The sequence below is a fragment of the Paramormyrops kingsleyae genome, chromosome 22 (assembly GCF_048594095.1).
Source record: "Paramormyrops kingsleyae isolate MSU_618 chromosome 22, PKINGS_0.4, whole genome shotgun sequence".
In the NCBI taxonomy this organism is placed as follows: domain Eukaryota; kingdom Metazoa; phylum Chordata; class Actinopteri; order Osteoglossiformes; family Mormyridae; genus Paramormyrops; species Paramormyrops kingsleyae.
Window position 1 is genome coordinate 15,029,880 of NC_132818.1, and position 19,800 is coordinate 15,049,679.

Here is a 19,800-nt window from a genome sequence, read left to right on the forward strand (position 1 = left end):
TTCGGTGTCGGCAAAGCTCGCCTGTGCTTAAGGGCGCGGGAGTCCCTCACCAAACAGAGCGCATCCCCTGACTCACACGGCACTGTTCTGCGGCACAATTAAGAACCGGCGCCGGGCCACCTTCAGATTCCCATATAAATCCTCTTGTAACAGCCTTAACCAGGTCTTAATCCCATCCCCCCCCCCCCCCACCTGGTTTCAGCAGCGTATTGAAGCTGCTCCATTTTCGCAGTTTTAACTGTAAACACTGCTTATATCACACCATGTAGGTGTACACCAAACACAATCAGAACATTTCCTCTTAAAATTAGGCACGAAAAAAAGCCCTTCAAAATTTTGAAGTAGGTAATAGTAAGACTGCTGCTGGAAATGATTTATTTGTGTTCATTTAAAACAACTGTATATATGGGATGAGACCTGGGTTTGATATTTCATGATTAGCGGAAAGGGTGAAGGTCAGGACAGAGCCGGGTTTGGTTTGGCTTTCCTCTACAGATATGGTCCATAAAGCAGCCAGTGCACCACCGGGCACGTCAGGGTCAGAATCGGGAGGGGAGGACCGTTTGGCATGGGGGCTGTTACACATCTGGAAGCAGCAGTCAGACTTCATCTTTCCTTAGGTTAAATGTCTCTGCTTATAAGTTTTCGCGTTGTAGTATCCATCCCGTGCTGGGTGAGCTGTGGGGTGGGGAGGATTGGTGGGAAGATGTGGATGAGGTTCATTCTGAAGCACTGCAATGTCCTATTTGGCCTTTGCCAGCTGATGCTGCTGCACTGCTTTATGGGTTGGCACAAAGGATAGATCTCCAAACCGTCAAAGGAGCTGACAGTCAGAATGGTGGGGAATGGGAGCCGGTCGCAGAGAGGTAAGCGCATGCCAGGAGAAGGTAGACTCGCGGACAAATGGGTAGGTGCTTCAGCTTTGCATCTGCCTTGATCGAGATGCCAGCTCCAGCCTTTTGGCGACTAGTGCATGCAAAGCAATGACTGCGATGTAACGTAAACAGGCGCACACAAAGGGCTGCTGCTGATCCTCTGCAAAGGGTGTGCAGCTGAATAATAAGCTGCCTCCGTGTGTGTGTGTGGGGGGGGGGGGGGATTGTTCCACTGCACGGCGGCTAATCCCACACGCAGCGAACACCAGCCACCGTGTCCCCCGCCCCTCCCCCTCCATCTCATCATCGTCTTGCCAGCAGCTGAAGATGGGGCTTCTCTCCCCCCTCAATCATGGGTGGTGGTGGTGGGGGGGGGGGCGTCGGGGTCAGGGCGCACACGCCCCTCCCCGTGTTTGTGCCGCGCTCCTTCATTATGCATGCCGGAGCAGCTGGTCGGGGGTGCGAGGCGCTCCTGGAAGAGAGTCTGTGCCGTCCTACCGTGCGCCGGCCGCGCCGAGGACAGTGCGCTCCGCCATTGTTCTCCTCGCTAAAGACCTTGACATTTGATAATGCGGCTTTTGACGTTTTCTCCCTCAGACGGCTGGGCTCCTGACAGCACCCCCCCCCCCTCCTTTTTTCCTGTTCCGCTATACATAAAATGTCACATTATTAACCCCAGAATAAGTGCCTTCATATTTAATTCGCTCAACTCTGATTCCTCACCTATGTTATTACTATGGAATAATAAATAAAAAAAACACGACAGCATGAAATCCTAATTAGATTGCTTCAACCTTTCCTGTCCCTCTTTTGTGTCTGAGAAGGAGTGCACTATTACAGGTAAATAAGCAAACGTTACACATCGTTGTTCCCCTGATTGTTTGCGAGCCATAGAAAAGGAGAGCCGGTATCTTTCTGGAATCTTCCGCCGGTGAGTATCTGAGAACAGTGACATTGGGAGGTTGAAGGTCGGTTCACGGTAATTGCTTGCAGCGGAGAGGAGCCAGGCTGGAAATCTGCAACACAAGACGGCCCTGACTGCAAGTGCATTTGGCCACGTCCCGCGTTTCTGCTCGGTCGTGCGAGTTGGACACGGATACTGTCTCTCACAGGAGGACGGTTCGCTGTCGCTCCCAAGGGGGGATGCAGACATGGACTGACACACACCCGCCCCGAGCTCCCCTCCTCCTTTCAGAATGCCGCTCAATGGTGCCCCCAACAGGCTGACTCATGCATGCGCATGCAGCCTGCCCTGCCCCTCAGAGCAACAGCTCCTCCTTAAATCCATTTCCAAAGGACCAAATGATGCCACACTTTTTTGAAAATCCACTCCTATAAAGGTCAGTCGTGGCATGCATTAAGTCAGAGCTGAACCGCTCGTGCCTGCAGGAGAGAGATGTCATAGTCCCTGTTGACATGCCGACCGCATCCTTCAGAGATGCATGGCTGCCAGCACGTTGATGATTACACGTGCCTTTAATTAAACCAGCGAATCGGTTACATCACGTCTATCGCTTTGAACGTTGGGGGTGCGGTTCCTGCGCTTGCTTGCAGTCGCCTGACCATGTGTGAGTCGTGCAGTATCGGCTTCGCAGGCTTCTGCTTTGTGTCCCAGCTGCTCGAAGGTTTAGGTGTGAAAGTATCGGCCGACTTGTAGATCGAGCAGGAAGAAAAACAACATGAGGGTAACATGGCTTTTTCAAATCAACGTTTCTGCTTTTAACAGCAGGAATTCTTCCGTGACATACTGAAAGGTCTTGTTTTTTGGACTAAAGCATTGTTTGACGGGTACATCTTACCCATATTGCCGCAATGGTTAATCATACATAGTGAAAACATCTATTTGGCAAAGAGATTTCCCAAATAGCGAGTGCGGGGCTTTAAGGTCCCCCGCCCTTGCCCTTTACGGGCGTGTCAGATGTGCCTTTTGTCCCCTCAGCCGGTAAACAGAAGCGCAGAGCCCTTTAAACCATTATCGTTACAGCTGGCTCTGTTGACATGGCGATGACGGGCGGAGCAAGCAGACTGCCGGAGCAGCCCTCCCCGCAGCGCCCGCCATTCTCATCCACTGCGGGGGGAGTCTGCGCGCCTGCACGCTCCGCTGCCGAGCGGTTTGCTCCGGGGGGAGCCGGGCCGGCCTCCAAACCGTCCTCCCCTCCCTTGCGGGCCCGGGGAGGTGGGGGTGCGCGTGCCGGTGTGACAGGAGGCTGGGCCACCGTCCCGTGCTTCACTGGAGCCTTTGATCCGGGTATCTGTGCCATGGTGGCCCGGCCGAGTTTATCGTGTGCCGTGTTACTTCCCTGCTCTCTGCATTTTATCTGCCCCCACCCCCTCCCCTATTGATCTTCTAAACTGAGAAAGAAATCTCAAACGCTGGTAAACCGGGGGGATTATTTTCTTTGAAACAGACTTCATCAATAACGCTGGCACAAAGGCGCGGTGACATTAGTAGTCTGAAATACTATATGCCTTGCTGCGTTCAATAAGGGCACAGTCATTTATTTCTCCCCGTGAGCCGGACTGGTTTGCACTTGTTCCTGCTCTGTGCCACTTCAGCTCGCCTAATTGATGATGCAGAGTGGTCGCAATGTCACTCATGCTGTCTCTCTCTCTCTCTCTCTCCCCTCCTCCTCTCAGTTTTTGTCCGGTCTCTGTCAGCGATGCTCCCAATCTCCCATTTCTTTTGTCTGACCTTTCGCCCCTGACCTCCAGCCCTCCGGCATGGGGGTCGCATGTGTCCGGGCAGCGCGTGTGCGTGAAGGGCGCGTCCGGACGCGAAAGAGCGACCTCAGCAGAATCCTCCTCGCCGCATGCCGGCGACCTCGGCCAGCTGGCTCAAGGCGAGACTGATGATTGGTTACGTCTGATAGCAGTCTGCCGGGATCCAACCTCCTGTCGCCACTCCTGTCCTCCACGAAGCTGAGTATCTCTCGAACGTTTACGAATTTGCGCAAACTGAGGCTTAGTGACGAGGGCGCAAAGTGCTCCTCGGTGCTTCTGCTTTGCTTTGTTTCTTCTCCTCGGAACGCAGTAAAGGGTCAGGAGCTTTACGGATGGCCACGAGAATGAGGGGAAATTAGGGATAAATAAAGGCTTGCAGGGAAGAAAAAGGCAGACTTAATTTGAGGGACCGGGAGCAGACAGAAAGTTTAAATGCAGTTTGTGGCTGTGTGTCTCCGTACAGTGGGGCATCCAGCATACCGTGTGTAGCCCCCCCCCATTCCCAAGCGGCATTTCCCTCTGGGACTCTGCGGATAGTCATTAGGCCAGGTCACCGGCGCGGGCGAGGGGGTTCGTTCACAGAGGCTGCACCAGCCGCCCTGACGTGTTTTATTATTTATTTTTAGCTGGTCTACTTATGAAAATAATAACGGCTGTGGGGTTATGTGGCACTGCAAGTGCACCCCCACCCCCCCCCCACCCCGAACCCTGACAAATGCAGTCGGGCTTTCAGACAGCAGCTGGAACCACGGGCGTGACCCCGTTAGGGACAGCAGCAGGAAATGCTCGGAGACCCGCGCCGCTGTCATGGGGGGGGGGGTGTCAGGTGATGAGGCTGGCGGGGAGTAGGAGAGTGCTTTGCTAATGTCACCAGCTTTCAGGGGAAAGAGGGTCGATTAGAAACAAAGGATGTTGTGGAGCTGTCCCCCCCCCCCCCACCCCCCACACACACCAAACTCCTGCTGAACCAGCAGTGTGCCTTGATTAGGGGGGGGTGAGCATGTGGACAGGAATGGGCAAGTGTGAATGTGTTTATGGACGGCAGCCAGGCTGGCGGGGGGGAGTGGGAAGCTGGTTCTTTGTCGATGAAAAAAGGAATTGGATCCTTCTGCCACCCCCCCTTATGCCGGGCACATTATGGGGGACTCGGCACACCGTTATTATATTAAACGAAGGCCTTAATTACTCCAGTTTGTCTAATTAAACTTCAATCTCCACTACGTGCAAATTACCTGTAATGTAATTGACCGTAGCGCGGCTGTAGTAAAAAGCCATGGATGTAGGGCTAGGACAAGGAGGGGGACTGAAGGTCGTCTTCTGCTGCAAGGGGAAATGTCTCTCCTATTTTTTCGCAAAGGACTGGGAGCGAAGGGAACAGTCCCAGATACGGCGATGGCTAGAGCCTCTTTCTGTGCCGCCACATGACGTTAGCGCTGGCGAGTGAAGAGCCCCCCCCCCGTCCCCCCATAGCACTCCCGTGAGTCTGGACCAGCCCATGCATTTGAACCCTGCCTTTGTGTGTTGCTGTGTGTGCGGAGACTACTGGACTCGAGCTCCAGGGCACAGTGCCCTTCAGGCTCCTGTCTCACTGCCGCTTGTCTGCCTCCTCTAATCTCTGGTGGCAGCCTGTGACTCCTGCTAGCCGCACACTGCTAAAGGCACGCCCTAGCACTCGCTGGATGGTCAGTGACTCCTGCTAGCCGCGCACTGCTAAAGGCACGCCCTAGCGCTCGCTGGATGGTCAGTGACCCCTGCTAGCGGCGCACTGCTAAAGGCACGCCCTAGCGCTCGCTGGATGGTCAGTGACCCCTGCTAGCGGCGCACTGCTAAAGGCACGCCCTAGCGCTCGCTGGATGGTCAGTGACCCCTGCTAGCCGCGCACTGCTAAAGGCACGCCCTAGCGCTCGCTGGATGGTCAGTGACCCCTGCTAGCGGCGCACTGCTAAAGGCACGCCCTAGCGCTCGCTGGATGGTCAGTGACCCCTGCAAGCCGCGCACTGCTAAAGGCACGCCCTAGCGCTCGCTGGATGGTCAGTGACCCCTGCTAGCCGCGCACTGTTAAAGGCACGCCCTAGCGCTCGCAGGATGGTCAGTGACCCCTGCTAGCCGCGCACTGCTAAAGGCACGCCCTAGCGCTCGCTGGATGGTCTGTGAATCCTGCTAGCCTTGCTTCGCTAACATGTATGCTCCAGCGCTTGCTAGAAGGTTAGTGAATCGCTAACACATATTCTTTTGTGTTTTCTGGATGGTCAGTGAATCTTGATAGCTCTGCACCGCTAACACACACACACACACCCTAGTGCTTAACGGACAATCAGCAAATCCTGCTTGCCGAACACCGCTAACACACGCACCGTAATGCTTGCTAGCTGGTCAATGACTCCCGCAATCTGCTCACTGCTAATGCACGTCCCTCCTTTCCTTTTCTTTCTTGCTTCCGCCAAACCAGTTTAGTGCCCCATGCTGTAGACCTTGGTGGTCTGGCACCAAAACTCGTCTCCATCACAAAGTGTAACAGTTAGGGTGGGGGCACCACTTTAATCATTAGAGCTGCTCATTAGTAACCAAGGAGCGCGGCTGAAGATGCCGGCAGCCTCACGCGCGTCTGCGGCTCCTCACTAAAAAACCTGAACCACATCCAAGCCCTGAACACCAAAGGAAGACCGTCGCCAAGGCAGGACAACAAACGGCACCGCTGCAGCGCCAGGTCCCCGAGCAGACGGTGCAGGACGGCCGTGCGCAGAGTGCCGGCGGCTCCCCCCTCATTTATATATTTGTTTGTTTACGCCCCACCCCGTGCAGGACGTTTGGGGGGCTGTGGCTGCCACTCATTACCACTGGCGGATGGTGCGCACACTCTTGCTGGCGCGGATGGGCGACATTGTTCTCCGGGCGAAGTGCGCTCGAGCCGCTTATCGCCCGGGCCGCGGCAGGATCCCGGCGCGGCCGGCCAATCGGCTGCTGCGCCAGTGGCCTCGCGCGGATGACTAATTGCGACCTGAGAGGCTGCTGTGACTTCTCCTCCTTCGCTGCCTCATTTGCATAGGTGGCCTGATTTGCATATATATGAGCGAGGCGCCGGCTTGCTCCGCGCAGATATGAAGGTGTCTAATGACGCCGAGTCTCAGGCCTTTTCAGCTTCTGTCATTTTACCCAGCGGTCCCCCCCTCCCCCATGTCCTGCCTTCCTGTTTAAAGTCCCCCCCCCCCCGGCCTTGGGTCCACCCCCACCCCCACCGCATTTGGCACAGCTGGCCCCATTGCCACACTTCTCTGCAATCCCCCCTGGTTCAACTGCTCTGATTCGCTTTGAAGCCTCCCCCCCCCTCCCAAAACCGGACCATGCATAACACCACAAAGAAGGACAGTGCACCCCACACACCCTCCTCCCCTCCCTCACAGATGTGCTTCCCTGCATGGTGTGTAAGACCCAAATGGCATTTAGGAAAAAAAAGACCCCGTGTCTGCAGATCACTGGGGAGAGAGAACCCCCCCCCCCCCCCCCACAGACACATGCACTCGGCGCATCAGCGCCCAGCGTTTTATTTCTACCTGCACTGGGACAGCGAGTGTCTTTGTAGACGTTAATCCCCACCAGCCGCGTCCCCTTCCTGTCTTTTGATGTTATAGCGCAGTTGAGCGTCTGCGTCCGTGTCCCCCCCCCCCCCCCCCGGCACCAACAACCAACCAACCAGGCAGCGCTGCACCCTCTGGCAATGTGGAGTCAGGGCATGTGGAGAGAGACTTGTGGGGACAGCTTGAAGGGGGGGGGGGGGGTTTATCGCATCCACCCACCCACCCCCATCTCACCTTAAGCCAGCATTTATTAGCCATGACATCAGAGGCGGATCATTCCTCATCGACGCGGGCACAGCTTGCACAATTAGCTGCATGCCGTCTGCAGGGACTCAGTGGGGAGTGTGGAATACTGATGTGTGTCGGGGGGGTGGCGGGGGGGGGGGCGAGGCCTGGGCTGGTCTGATACAGCCTCTGCCAACGGGGAGGCATGCCCAGCCACTGGCCTTCCTGCGTGTTGCTCCAGCTGGTGTTGTGACAGTGGCCCTTCCATACCTGCCCCACCCTCCCTGCCCATTACCACTGCTTCATACTTGCCCCCCCCGTGCATTGCCGAGGAATGCTATTTTCGGAGCGATGACTGAAGTATATGGGGCTGGACCAGTGAACTCAGAAGCATGAAGTAAGCTTATTGGGTCCAGAATGACGGAAACTATACCTTTTATTATTATTATTATTATTATTATTGTTACTCTCTGTGTTTTATTGTTTTTTTTTCCTTCTTTAAGCACGTGCTAGAGCACCTGGGGCCATGATGCGAGGGTGAAGGGGGGACACACTGGGGGGGCTAAAATTGAGGGTCAGGCAGTCGAAGTGGAGCACCTGGAAGGCAAGCAGCACAGGATGAGCCTGCAGGCTCCTGGGGGAGCGCGGGGCAAGAGGCGCAGGGGTTATTTTTAGGAGGAGCTAACCTCTCTGGTATGTGTTGCCCCAGTAAAATGAGCCCCGCCTCCCGGTACCAGCGTTTTAAACCTTAAAGCCATAGCAGCGCCATAAGATTACAGTGAGGAAGATCTGGAGCCCAGTTGTGTGACTCCCCAGCTTCACGGAGCCTTAATCATCGAGACAGTTATGGCCTGGAAAAGGCCCCTTTGCCACATTCACACACACACTCCCCGCCCCCGGCCAGCTTTCAAAGGACTCTGGCAGAGCGCTGTGGAAGCTGGAGGTCTGTACCCGGTCAGGCGTCCGAAGGAGTCACAGACAGATGCACGCCGTTGCGTCGCCAGACCCCCATTTCGCTGTCTCTGCATCTGAGCGCCGCTTCGTTAGTTGCATAAATGATCAGGAGACATTTAGTGTGTTGGCGCGTCACTGTCCGCTGTCGCGCTCCTCGCTTCCGGGCCGCTGGTGCCGCCGGCTCCCACATCTGCTGCCCGGCGGGAAGGCTGCGCCGGCGCTCGCTGGCCGGAGATAAACAAGCAGGCTCGCGTCTCCGGGGAGGTTACCATGGCAACGGCCGGGCTCGTTCTGAGCTGCCCGTCCTACGGGAGGTACAATAACACGACGTTCGCTTTTTATTTTTTTTTTGATTTTCCTGAAAAGTGGAAAGGAATGTCGTCCCCCCCCCCCCAAAACAATAACCAAAATGCCCTTTATCAGTAGCGACGTGCCTTAATACATAGGCTTGGCAGGTGATCAGACGGACGCTTTTCATGCAGGCTGGAGTGAGAGCATTTTTGGCTCTTGACTGCCCGTAGTGGAATGATCTCAGAATCACCAGCAAAGACCCGGAAATTTCCACCAGCGAGGAGGCGCGGTTTCCGGTGTGGAGGTGGCCGCGGACCCGCCACGGGCTGGACAGTTGACTCGTCCCCGCGTGCTGGCCCTCCTCTGCAGAGTGACCGCTCCTCGAATGACCGACCCGCCCTACAACCGCGGAGAGCCAGCGCTCCACGCAGAAGCCGTGTGAAATCGGGGGGGGGGGAACGCTTGGAGGAATCAGGACAGATAGCTGAATACCTTGACATTGTGCGTCCTCTAAAAATAAAACATGGGGAGGGAGGGGAGGAGAAGTGAGAGGGAGGGAGGGAGAAAAGGAGGTGGGAGGAGGGATTGGGTTCAGAACCCCGTGGGGGCTGCAGCTTTCTCGTCAATGCATCTGTTTGGCCGAGTGCTACGGCCATAATGCCCCAGTGAGCTGGAGACCGGAGCCTCTAATTCACACGTCAGGACCAGCAGCCCGCAGGTAGCGGCTTAGCTGGGGAGGCACTAACCCACTTAAGGCCCTCCAGCACCCACTGCCCCCCCACTCCACAAAGATGCTGGAAAAAATGGGTGCTACTATAGCCCCGCCTCCACGACACAGTGGTCTGCCCTGGCGAAGCTGATGCTTAGTCCACAAATAGCCCCCCCCCCCCGTCACCTCCCCTGAGTTTTCAATCCTCACACCCACCCTGGTACAATGCTTCATGTGTGAAGAGTTCAGCTGACACTCAGGGCTAGTCAGGGTCGTGAACCCCTCCCCGTAATTAACTTTCACTTTAAGGAGTCGCCGAGACGGAAAGCTGCCGCGAGGCTAAATCGACCCCCCCCCCCCACCCCCCACCCCGTCCCCTTTGAAGGCAGAATTCGAACTCCCCGCTCACGTTTTCGGAAAACAAGCGAATTGCCGCACCATCGTTTCAAAAACGGGACCGAGTCGGAATGATAATGGCGCATCGTTCGCAGCCAGAATGAATAATCTGCATAATAGCAGTGACCCCCCCCCCCCACCATGCACCCCCCCCCCGCCACTTTAAAGAAAAAAAAACAGACTAAGAAGCAGCAGGATATTAATGGAAATGAATGAAGATGTGAATGTTAAGGTTGTGCTACTGAATTAGCTGTAAACCTTGTGGAACACAAAGGCGGGACTGGGAGGCATCGGGGCTCTTTAAGGGTGCAGATTCATTAGGCAGAGCTGCGAAAGCGTGTGAGGTAGCGCTTGTGCTGGAGGTGCCATCAAGAGCCTGCAGAGCAGAGTGTGTGTTGGGGGCGGGGAGGGCTGCTTCACTTCCCACAACACTGACAGTGACTGGGGGGCACTGGAGTGTGACATCTACGTGCGTCTCTGTCCACCTCCAACTCTCATATCCGAGTCCGGCCGCGTCTCCCTGGAATTACGGAAAAGGCATGTGGTCTAATCAAGTGAGAGTCAGGGACAGAACTTGAGATCGAGGGGGGGGGGGGTCCATTACATCATAGCATATAGAGTAGATGATGTAATGCGTGGCACAGTGACGGTCAGGAGAAACATCGCCTTACTGTACTCTGTCTTAATTAAATCGTTGCATTGTTCTTTTTTTTTTTTAATCTGTACGGTCATCTCGTTTTTTTTTTAGGGGGGGAGGGTGTTAATTAAGATCTCGTTAGAAGAGATATGAAGAAACGTTGGTGCTCCCTCTCTGCGTAGCGCTCGACATGGCGGGAGGCGGGACACAGGCACTGTGTTCACGCGCACGGCCTCAGAAAGCGAATCCCACAGCGAGACGGAATATATTGCAGCCTTGACACCTCAGATTATTTATTTTTTTATCTAGTGACGTTATAATGCGCGTCTCAACGCGCCGCCCTGCAATCTGACAGCGCTGCTTTCCCGTAATTACATCCTGTATCCGAATGTGTTTACAGATCCGTCTCCTTGTCCCCGTCGCCACCGAGCCGCTCGTGCTTCGGACCTCAGATCCACAGGAAAATGGTTCGCGCTGCGCTCGGATAATGAATAATACAGCTGCCGCATGGCCTGTGTCATTCAGGGGCTGACATCTGTCGCCCGTTTGTTGTGATAAACAGGCACCACAGCGGTGGAGTTCAGTTATGCCTTTGAAATAACTGCATTTTTTGTTTTGTGAATGTCGGTGATGTTCACAAAGCTAAATCTCGTATAATAACCACTGTCATATTCACGGAACCTTGCGTTGAACCTCATGTAACATTAGACCAGAAAATATATATATATATTTTTGTTCAGAATATAAACCTCACATATGAAATGTTATATGCCTGTGGCTGGTCACATCTGTGGCTCTTTGTTTATGTCTATACAAACCACATTTTTTGTTTACTATGCCTGTTGTTTTTCGTGCTTCTATGCCCGCCAAAAGAGGCACAGCGTCTCGGAGTGCCACGGCCATCGGGTTCACACACCTCCCCTTCATATAAATATTCAAGGGCGTCACCGTTAAACAAATAATTAAAACCGGTGAGAAACTTCAGCGTACGACCCGCTGTGGCGGCTCCGAAACCGAAATGTGACTAAAGAGGCAAGACGTCGCCGACACGTATTAATCTAACGTGACTTTGCAGAGGACGGGTGAGATCATGATGTGCCGAGACACTGCGAGGCGCCCAGTCCTGCGACAAGATGAGTCACAAGACATTAAAATGTAAATGTGTTGTCCTTTACTACAGGCCTCTGTTTGTTTAATGTTACTCACAACAATCTCGGTTAAACATGAATGTGTTTAATATAATGCTCAGCTGATGAGTTAAATTGTCTTTTTTTTCTACGTGGATCTTCAAGCACTCTCGCATTACTTTGGGTGGTTTTACATGATATATATCGTCTGTAAAACATACTGAATCCGTGGATAAAGGCAAGCGAAAAGCGATAGACGGTGGCTGGTCTTTAGACGGGTGAGCATAGGCCCTGTGCCTTCTTTGGCAGTTCGGCTCGCCGGCGAGGCAGGACTGCGTGAGGCGCTTTCTGGAGGAGCTTTAGGCGAGATGCTTACCGGGTGATTTGCTGAAAGGGCTTCAACCGGCCGCTCTTTGTACGCACACAGGAAGGGGGCGCCGGTGGTGCGAGATGTCTGTGCTCAGTTATATATGCCACGCTCCGTTTCGAGATCCTATTTGGTCTCGTGGTTGAGGCGCCGCGCTCGGGACCTGCCGCTGGGGGAGATGTAAAGCCCGTGTGACGGGATGCCGCCCCCCCCCCCCGCGTGGATAAATACGGCAGCATCTTCCCTGACTATACACACGGCGGATGCCGATACCCCAGCCGTGTGCAGCGTGCGGCTCGAACTGCGTTGAGGACACACACCTTGCATCATGGCACCTCCGAAACACGCCTGTGCACTGCACCCTGCGGTCTTTCACGCGGCAGACAGGACTTAAAAATACATAACAAGGTTAGTACTTCCTGCAAATACATCACTTCCTCTTTGATGACCAGCACCCTCCCCTACAAATGACAGCACCTTACAGACTTACAGGGAAGTGAGGAAAGGAATCTGCCTTTTGTGCAGAAGATGGACATAAATTCGGTATCTTTCAGAATTGTAAACGAACCAGGTACTTAGGGGGACCGAACGCACATATTTTTGGTTCTACTGCGTAAAACATCTATTAATGGCACCTCAGTGTCACTGAAGCCTAAATTTCAGGCCAATGGCTTGGCGATAAAATCTTGCACTTACCCCAAACATCTTGCTTATGATTGTCAATGAAACAGAAATTCAACAGTGTCCTGAATATTTAAAGAACAGCTGACCCTCCAAACTACTTTGACCACCATGAAACAGCAGTGCCAAAAATTAAGGCTGGGGCGGGGAGGTGAACACAAATTGACAGTAACTCTTCCCATTGTTGTCTGAGAATTTGAGGGGATGGAGCCTGTGCACTGCTTTAACCTCGTTTTAACCTCTGCTGAAGAACAGGGCCATGCAGCCTTCACAACAGGACAACAGACTACAACACAAAGCCAACACCGCAACAAGCACAGAAAACTCACTGCAAATGTGCGTTGGGGGTCATGCTAACTTAAAAAAAATTTAGGCTAGTACTACATTGAGAGAGAGAGAGTGTATGTGCGTGTATTATGTTTATAGTACATTGTAGGGACCAAATGGCCCCCACAATGTGATAAAAACCTGTTATTTTGATGTTATTTTTCAGGTCCCCACAAAGATCTGTGAATGCAATCAAAAGACTAAAAATGCCAAAAGTCTCATATTTTGTTTGGTTACTTATGGTTAAGGTTAGGGCTGGGTAGGGGTTAAGGTCGTCATGTTAGGATTAGAGTTCTCCTCATAGATGAATAGTCCTCACAAAGATATAATTACAAACCTGTGTGTGTGTGTCTGTGTCTATGCAAACTACATCACTGTAACTAATCCAACATGCAACTCTGAAGGAGTATTAAACATCTAGCTGTATTTATGGACAAAAGTGTTACTGCTCTAAATGTATCCATGATAGAAGTTTCAACCTGTAGCATTGTAATAACTTAAAAAAATCTAAGCATATTTCTTTATAACAAGCCCTCCAATGACATGCAATGCAACAATGTAATTACATATAAAGGATAAAATGTAAGAGTAAAACCACTTGTGTTCAGTGAGTTCAACTGCATCCCTAAAGGGACTGAACGTTTAAATATAAACCCATAAAAGCACTAGCCAAACCAGTAACACTGTAAGCTCTTTGTGATGAAAATGCAGTGAAGGTTCTGGAACACTGCAGCCATCCACACAGCACAGCACAGAGAACACACCGTCACCCATATGCGTAAATGGAATTACTGGAGATGCCCGAAAGGTTCTTCAAACATCATACCACGCGGAGGTGAACCTTAATGCTTACAATTACTGTATACAAATATGCATTATTCTACAGCTTTCACAGGGATAGTGCTCATGAACTTCAGGTCAACACGCCTCCACAACCAACACGGTCTATGTAGGTCAAACGTTCCACCGACTCCAGCCTCCAAACCACCAACATGGCTTATTAACTAGTAACTAATTTCTGTTTGGTTGCTAAACCAAGTTAACTTGCTCAAGAGTAACTCAAGTGGTGGTCCTTCCAGGATGTAGAGTCAGGAAACCTCTGGTTACAAGTGTGTCTCCTTAATTGCTATGTTGCTTGCGGAACCAAGGAATCAATAAAACTCATAGCTCATCAGCTTCCCCCTCAGAAGGGATTCATTCATGATGGAGAGGCCAGAGACGAAGGATGGAAGAGAAGACAATGGAAACTGTATGTAAGAGTACAGCTGTATGTAAGAGTAGAGTAGCAATGTAAGGCCTTAGAGCCCACTGTGGGTGGGATTATCATTTGCTGTCAATCATTGGCTGGTTTAAACTAATGGATGCCAGCTAAATAACCAATGGGAAGATTATACTCGCCTGTGATTGAAAGCACATGGTAATTCCTCCTACTCTGGGTCTCAAAGTCTCATTTCCATGACCTTTTATACGTGGAAAGAAAGAAAGATTTATTATTCTAAAATGTAACAGTGCTCCTTGTGAGGATCAATCCAGTAACCTTCACGCCTCCTGTAAAGGACCTCAGGCCTGTCTGATATGCGGCGGCACTAGCAGCAGTTATCCGAACCTTCCGGTTGTTCTTCTGGGGGGGGCGGGGGGGACATTTTAAGAGACCCTCTCAGAATGCTTGAGCACGGAATCCTCAAAGCTTCAGAGAAGATCATGTTACAGCGGTACACGGATGATAGAAAAGACAAAAACTGTATTTAAAGGAAGATTATAAGAGCAAGAATTTACCTGACGGTCTTCGGCTAACGTGCTAATCTCCTATCAGTGTTGACATTAGTAATATTAGCACAAAAAAATCGCTATGCTGCCACCAGTCAGCTAGAATTTAACCATGGGATGTCTCTGTTTAGTTCATAAACCTCTTTCCGCAGGAGCTGAAACAGGTGTTTAAGTATGGGCCTGTATATGTGCAGGACAAAATGTCTATCTGGCAACATGCTCACATCATATTTACAGTCTTTAATCTACAGGCGGACAATTTATCAGCTGCTCACTCTTATGAAATTCAGCCGCAAGAAACGCCGGCGGTATTCTCCTCTGCTGGCTGAGCGGACGACACGGGCTGACGTGCATGACGAGAGATTAAATGAGCCGTAATTGGATGCATAATTGCGGCCAGTCGGCCAATCAGGTGCAAGCCCCGGCGCCCTGTCTCTCGGCACGGCCGCGGTGCGGGAGCAGGGGGGCCCTGAGTGTCATTGGCCGGACCTCGGCACCGCAGTCCCGGCATGCTCAACAGCCGCGGTGTTCGCAGTGTGTGCGTCTCCGTGGGGGGGGGGGTGGCGGCTGTCAAGCCTGTGAGAATCAGTGATGGGGAAAATGGGGGGAGGACGGGGCAGTAATGGTCAGGAGTCACAGCTGGCTGCAGACAGTGAAGGACAGAGGAAGGGAGGGAGGGAGGACTCGGAGGAGGGAGAGAGAGAGAGGAAGAGAGGGAGGGAGAAAGTGGTAGAGGGTGGAAAACAACGCCAAGGCTCCCTTTCGCCTTAAAATCCCTCCATTTAAAAAAAAAAAAACACATATACACCCCCCAAATCTATCGATCCGCTTGGCCCGGACGTTTGTTGCCGGGGCGATCTGCTTGGCCCGGATTGGTGGGTGCTGTAATTACACTCGGCTAATAAAGCGTGAAACTCCATTTAGTTAATGAGAAGGCTCCGGATGATGAACGTCTCCGAAAAGGGTGGTATTTAACGGGCGCCCGCTTTTTCTGGGGGGCATCAATTATGCTCATCCGTCATCTGTATTTACCCGGCATCCTCATTATTTTATTACACGCCACCACCGCGGTAAACCAGGGTGCGAGTGCGGTACGGCCGCTTGGACTCGCCGGCGACCCTCGCTACGGGTGCGTGGGTTTGCGTGATGATCCGTGGTGAAGGTGAAGACGGGACAGATTATCTGGAAGGTACGAGAACATAACCAGACTCGCGGCTTGTCTCCGTGTTACGGGGTAAGGGAAGGTCGACCAGGAAGAGGCGCAACGTGGCTGTAGCTGTGGCCATTCACTTCAGACGCTGATGTCCGCATGCAGCATTCGTGTAAACGATGTAGACGAGGAAATCACAAGTCATGAAGTCGTGAGAGAAGAGGGTTCCAGGGGGAATATACTGGCAGGTGAGCCACGTGACCCCTGGGATGAACGGGAAGGCAGAACGCATGTCTGCCCAGCAGCTGAACCCCCCCCCACCCGCAGCACAGACTGATAACTCCTGCACTTCAGCTCCAAATTAGAGCGGGAGCTCAGATTCCCCCCCCCCCCCTCCCCGACCGGAGATGCACAGACCGCAGCACCTCCCGTGTGGTCACAAGACGCTGCGTGTGTGAATAATGGTCCACTAATGGATGGGGGGGGGGGGGGGAGTGCAGGGCTTGGGTCTTAAAGTAACACCGTCGCTCTCCGTGGTCCGGGACCTGGTCCTCACATCCGGGGTAAGGTCCGGCCCGGCGCTGCCCCGTATCTGGAAGGCCGATATTTACATCCCACGGGCTTTGCCCCAAGGGGGTGCCGGCGACCCCATTAACGGGCGGCGGACCGCACAGGACAAACGTGGCGCTCTCCTGATCCCGCCCAGGCTGCCCCGCCAACAGAAATTCATTTATCTGCGACCCCGGCTTGCTCATCAATCACGGCCGATGATGTCAGCGAAGTACCCCCCCCACCCCACCCCACCCCACCCCCCTGATCGGATGCTCTCATGCGAGATGTGCCAGTCCTGCCGCTCATGCCAGGGGATTCGAGCACGGCGCCGTCGGAGCGGGACGCGGGCGAGCGTGCTGGCGAGTGCAGGGACGGCAGCGCCGCGGACCGCAATTAATTATAATTTACGTTGTGTCAATGGGAACGTAATTAATCACAGGCTGACTGAGGCGCCCCCCCCCCCTTTCGCTCCCGCGTACAGAAACACACGTAATTACACAAAACCGAGGAAAAGTCACCGTTCTCTGATGGTGTGCTGCAAAGCAGTCATGTTAACCGCGGCGTAGCGATGCATCTCTACGATGGCGCAAAAACCCCACCGCTCTTATAAAGCCAAAGCAATATAATGCGAGATGTGATGTCTGTGCTCTGGGTGAATGGCTGCTGCAGTGATCACCTGTCCTTTTTTGCATGTTTTTTTTTTTAACTTTTTTTGATGCCTTTATCTAAAGCGTCGTTGAGAGAGCAGGGCCCCAGCCCGTCCCTGGAGTGACGGGGGGTTAATGGCCTCGCTCAAGGGCCCGAATGCTGTACTGGTACTGGTCAGACAGGAAGGTGCATCACTGGGCCTACGCTGAGGCCGCGGTGAGAACGACAAGGTCCATGCGGGAGGAAGGGGGGCGGAGCCCAAGATGGCGAATCCGGTGTCAGCTCTGGCACCTGGACCGCCTCAGCGGCAGCTGGGCCCGGCCCGCGGGGCGTTCTGTTTGTTGGACGCGGCAGAGCCCGCAGATGTCGTGGGGGGTGGGGGGGGGCTGATGGATTAGCCGCAGAGGCGTGCAGCCTGCTGCCCGGACCCCCAGAGGCCCTACCGCCTCCGGGTCCTCGCTGCCGCGGCTGAGCAGGGGCCCCTTCCTCCTCTCAACAGAGCGACAAACACCCCCCCCCCTCCGTTACCAACAGACTAACCTAAAAAACAATTCATCAGCGTTCGTGTTTCTGAGCCGTTTCTGCATCGCCGAAACACCGCGGTGCTGTCCGTTCCCAGCTCGTCGCCGTCCGTCTCCCTCCTCTCCCTTTAAGCGTGGGTTGCCATGGCAAGCGATTCGCTGCAGGACCTTTACCTCGGTGCTGGGGTCGCCCGGGTACACAGACCCATCTGTCAGGTGTGGATACTGCCATCGCTCCTGCCCCTCTGTGCCTCGGGCACCCTTCATCTGAATCAAAACACAGCCCACCCGACGCAAGCTCCTCGACAGCATCGTGCCCCCCCCTAAGCCAGGTACGGGGGGGGGGGGGGGGGCAGGGAGGAAGCGCGCCAGGCGCTACGGATCTCTCGGCACAGGAATCCGATTCGCTAACGCCTCCCTCTGAACCTGGGAACAGTGCCGACTTCGCCATTACCAGGACTGACAGCAGAGGCGTCAGATGATCCGGGATCGGCCCGCATTCAGACGACATCGCATGGCAACCCCATTAAGGGGTGAATCACGCCTCGCATGACATTCAGAGGCTGGACGGCTCCTCCGAGCTCCGGCACGGAGGAGGGACACTCCGTGTTCGACATCACATTGCATGCTTCTGGCCTGTAGGGGGCCCTCTTTCTGCTGAATCGTTGGACCTGTGCTGTCCTCCCCCCGCCTCGTATTTATCCCGCAACCCTGGAGCGGGGAGGAACTTGCGGTCGCGTGGTGACGTTGCGTGTTTGTGACAGGGGCCTGTCCCCCCCACTCCCGTGTGACACCCTTGATGTGATAGTGTGTCTGGCTGCGTGATACATGTGTCGGCCCAGAGGGGCAGACCGCCTCTTCGTTCACATTCCCTTTTACCTCCTTTACGGGTCGAGGAGACGCCGTCTCCAAGGCTGTCCTCCATTTTGATCCTTCACTTCACCCTTCAAGGTTTAAAAGTCATTAACGATAAAGGTTTGTTTGAAGTCGACATTCCTTTGCCAGAGGTGCCCTGGTTCAGCCTGCCGACATCAGGCGAGAGGGTGACGGTTTTATAGTGATAGCGTAGATGCCGCTCTGCCCGTCCCCGGAGTCGTGGGTATCACGGAGATTGCAGGCGAATTCGGGTGTACGGTTTGTTACGGAAACGTTCAGCGGCAGTGTTTGTTTACATGTGAGGCACTTTCAGAGACGGTGGGAAGTGACCATGTCCGACGTCCCGCAAAATGCATCCATCACAGGAACGATACGTGATGGGACGATAGCAGCCTCCTCTAAGAATCATCAAATAATAATAATAATAATGATGCTCATAATGAAAGGGAAACATTACGAGGGAATTTAAGAAATCATAGATCAGGATATTTCACATTATGTTGAGTAGGTCGCACGTCTCCCTGCACTTGTCTGACACACATATAAACTGTCAAATTTACCTTCCAAAATGGTTCTTTGTCCCCGAGAAGCATGAAACTCACAATGTGTTTCTGAACAGGCCATTTAGGTGTAAAGATACGGGCACAAACATTTACAGTCCACGTCACATCAAATCAAGCGACGTGATGTTCGCCGGTATTTACTTAGTGCCCCAGGAAAGTGCGTCTGGGTTCGACTCGGGGCGGGGCATCCCTCTACGCAGCGGCCAGGGTGGATGGGGGGACACATCGCGTTTCTCATAAGCCTCTCGCCACAGTTGTCATGACCTCCCCAGCATTCACATCTCAGGCCCCACAGTAAATAAACATTAAAGTAATACTTTTACCAATATTTGAGTATCTGAATGAATACTGAGTAGTCCTACTGAGTAATTTCCCTTTTTTGTTTTCCATTTGTTTTTCTTTTGGAAAAATCCAAGGCTCCTCATGCTTTTCATGGCTAAAATCCGGTTGTTAGTCGAATCTGCTCACACCGCACATGACTACCTGCCAGGACGCGAGCTTGTGTCACAAAAAAAAAGAAAAATGACGAGATGCAGCGAACCCAAAAAGGACAGGCGGAGAGCCTGCATGAAGCGACCCCCTCGGCGCTGGGACGTCAGTGTCACCCCCCGTCACAGCCCACCAGGCCGGCAAATACCACAAGACGACGATCAGAAATTAACGGCATTTAGAAGAAAGAGCCAGTATCCCTGCCTGGTTTGGCCACATGCCAGGGGAAACTGATGAAATTACCCAGAATGCAACGTTCCCCCAGGCCCACCCTGGAGTCCGTTCGCGTCGGCCGACTTCGCCACCGCGGTGACCTCGCCACAAATCATGCGGCGTTGCCCTTCCTGCC

At 53.4% G+C, this 19,800-nt stretch overlaps 1 protein-coding gene across 5 annotated transcripts in view; it reads right to left on the reverse strand.

The window, feature by feature from the left end:
* Nucleotides 1–19,800, reverse strand: part of rai1 (retinoic acid induced 1) — a 31,670-nt gene that overhangs the window by 9,919 nt on the left and 1,951 nt on the right. The window lies entirely within an intron of this gene.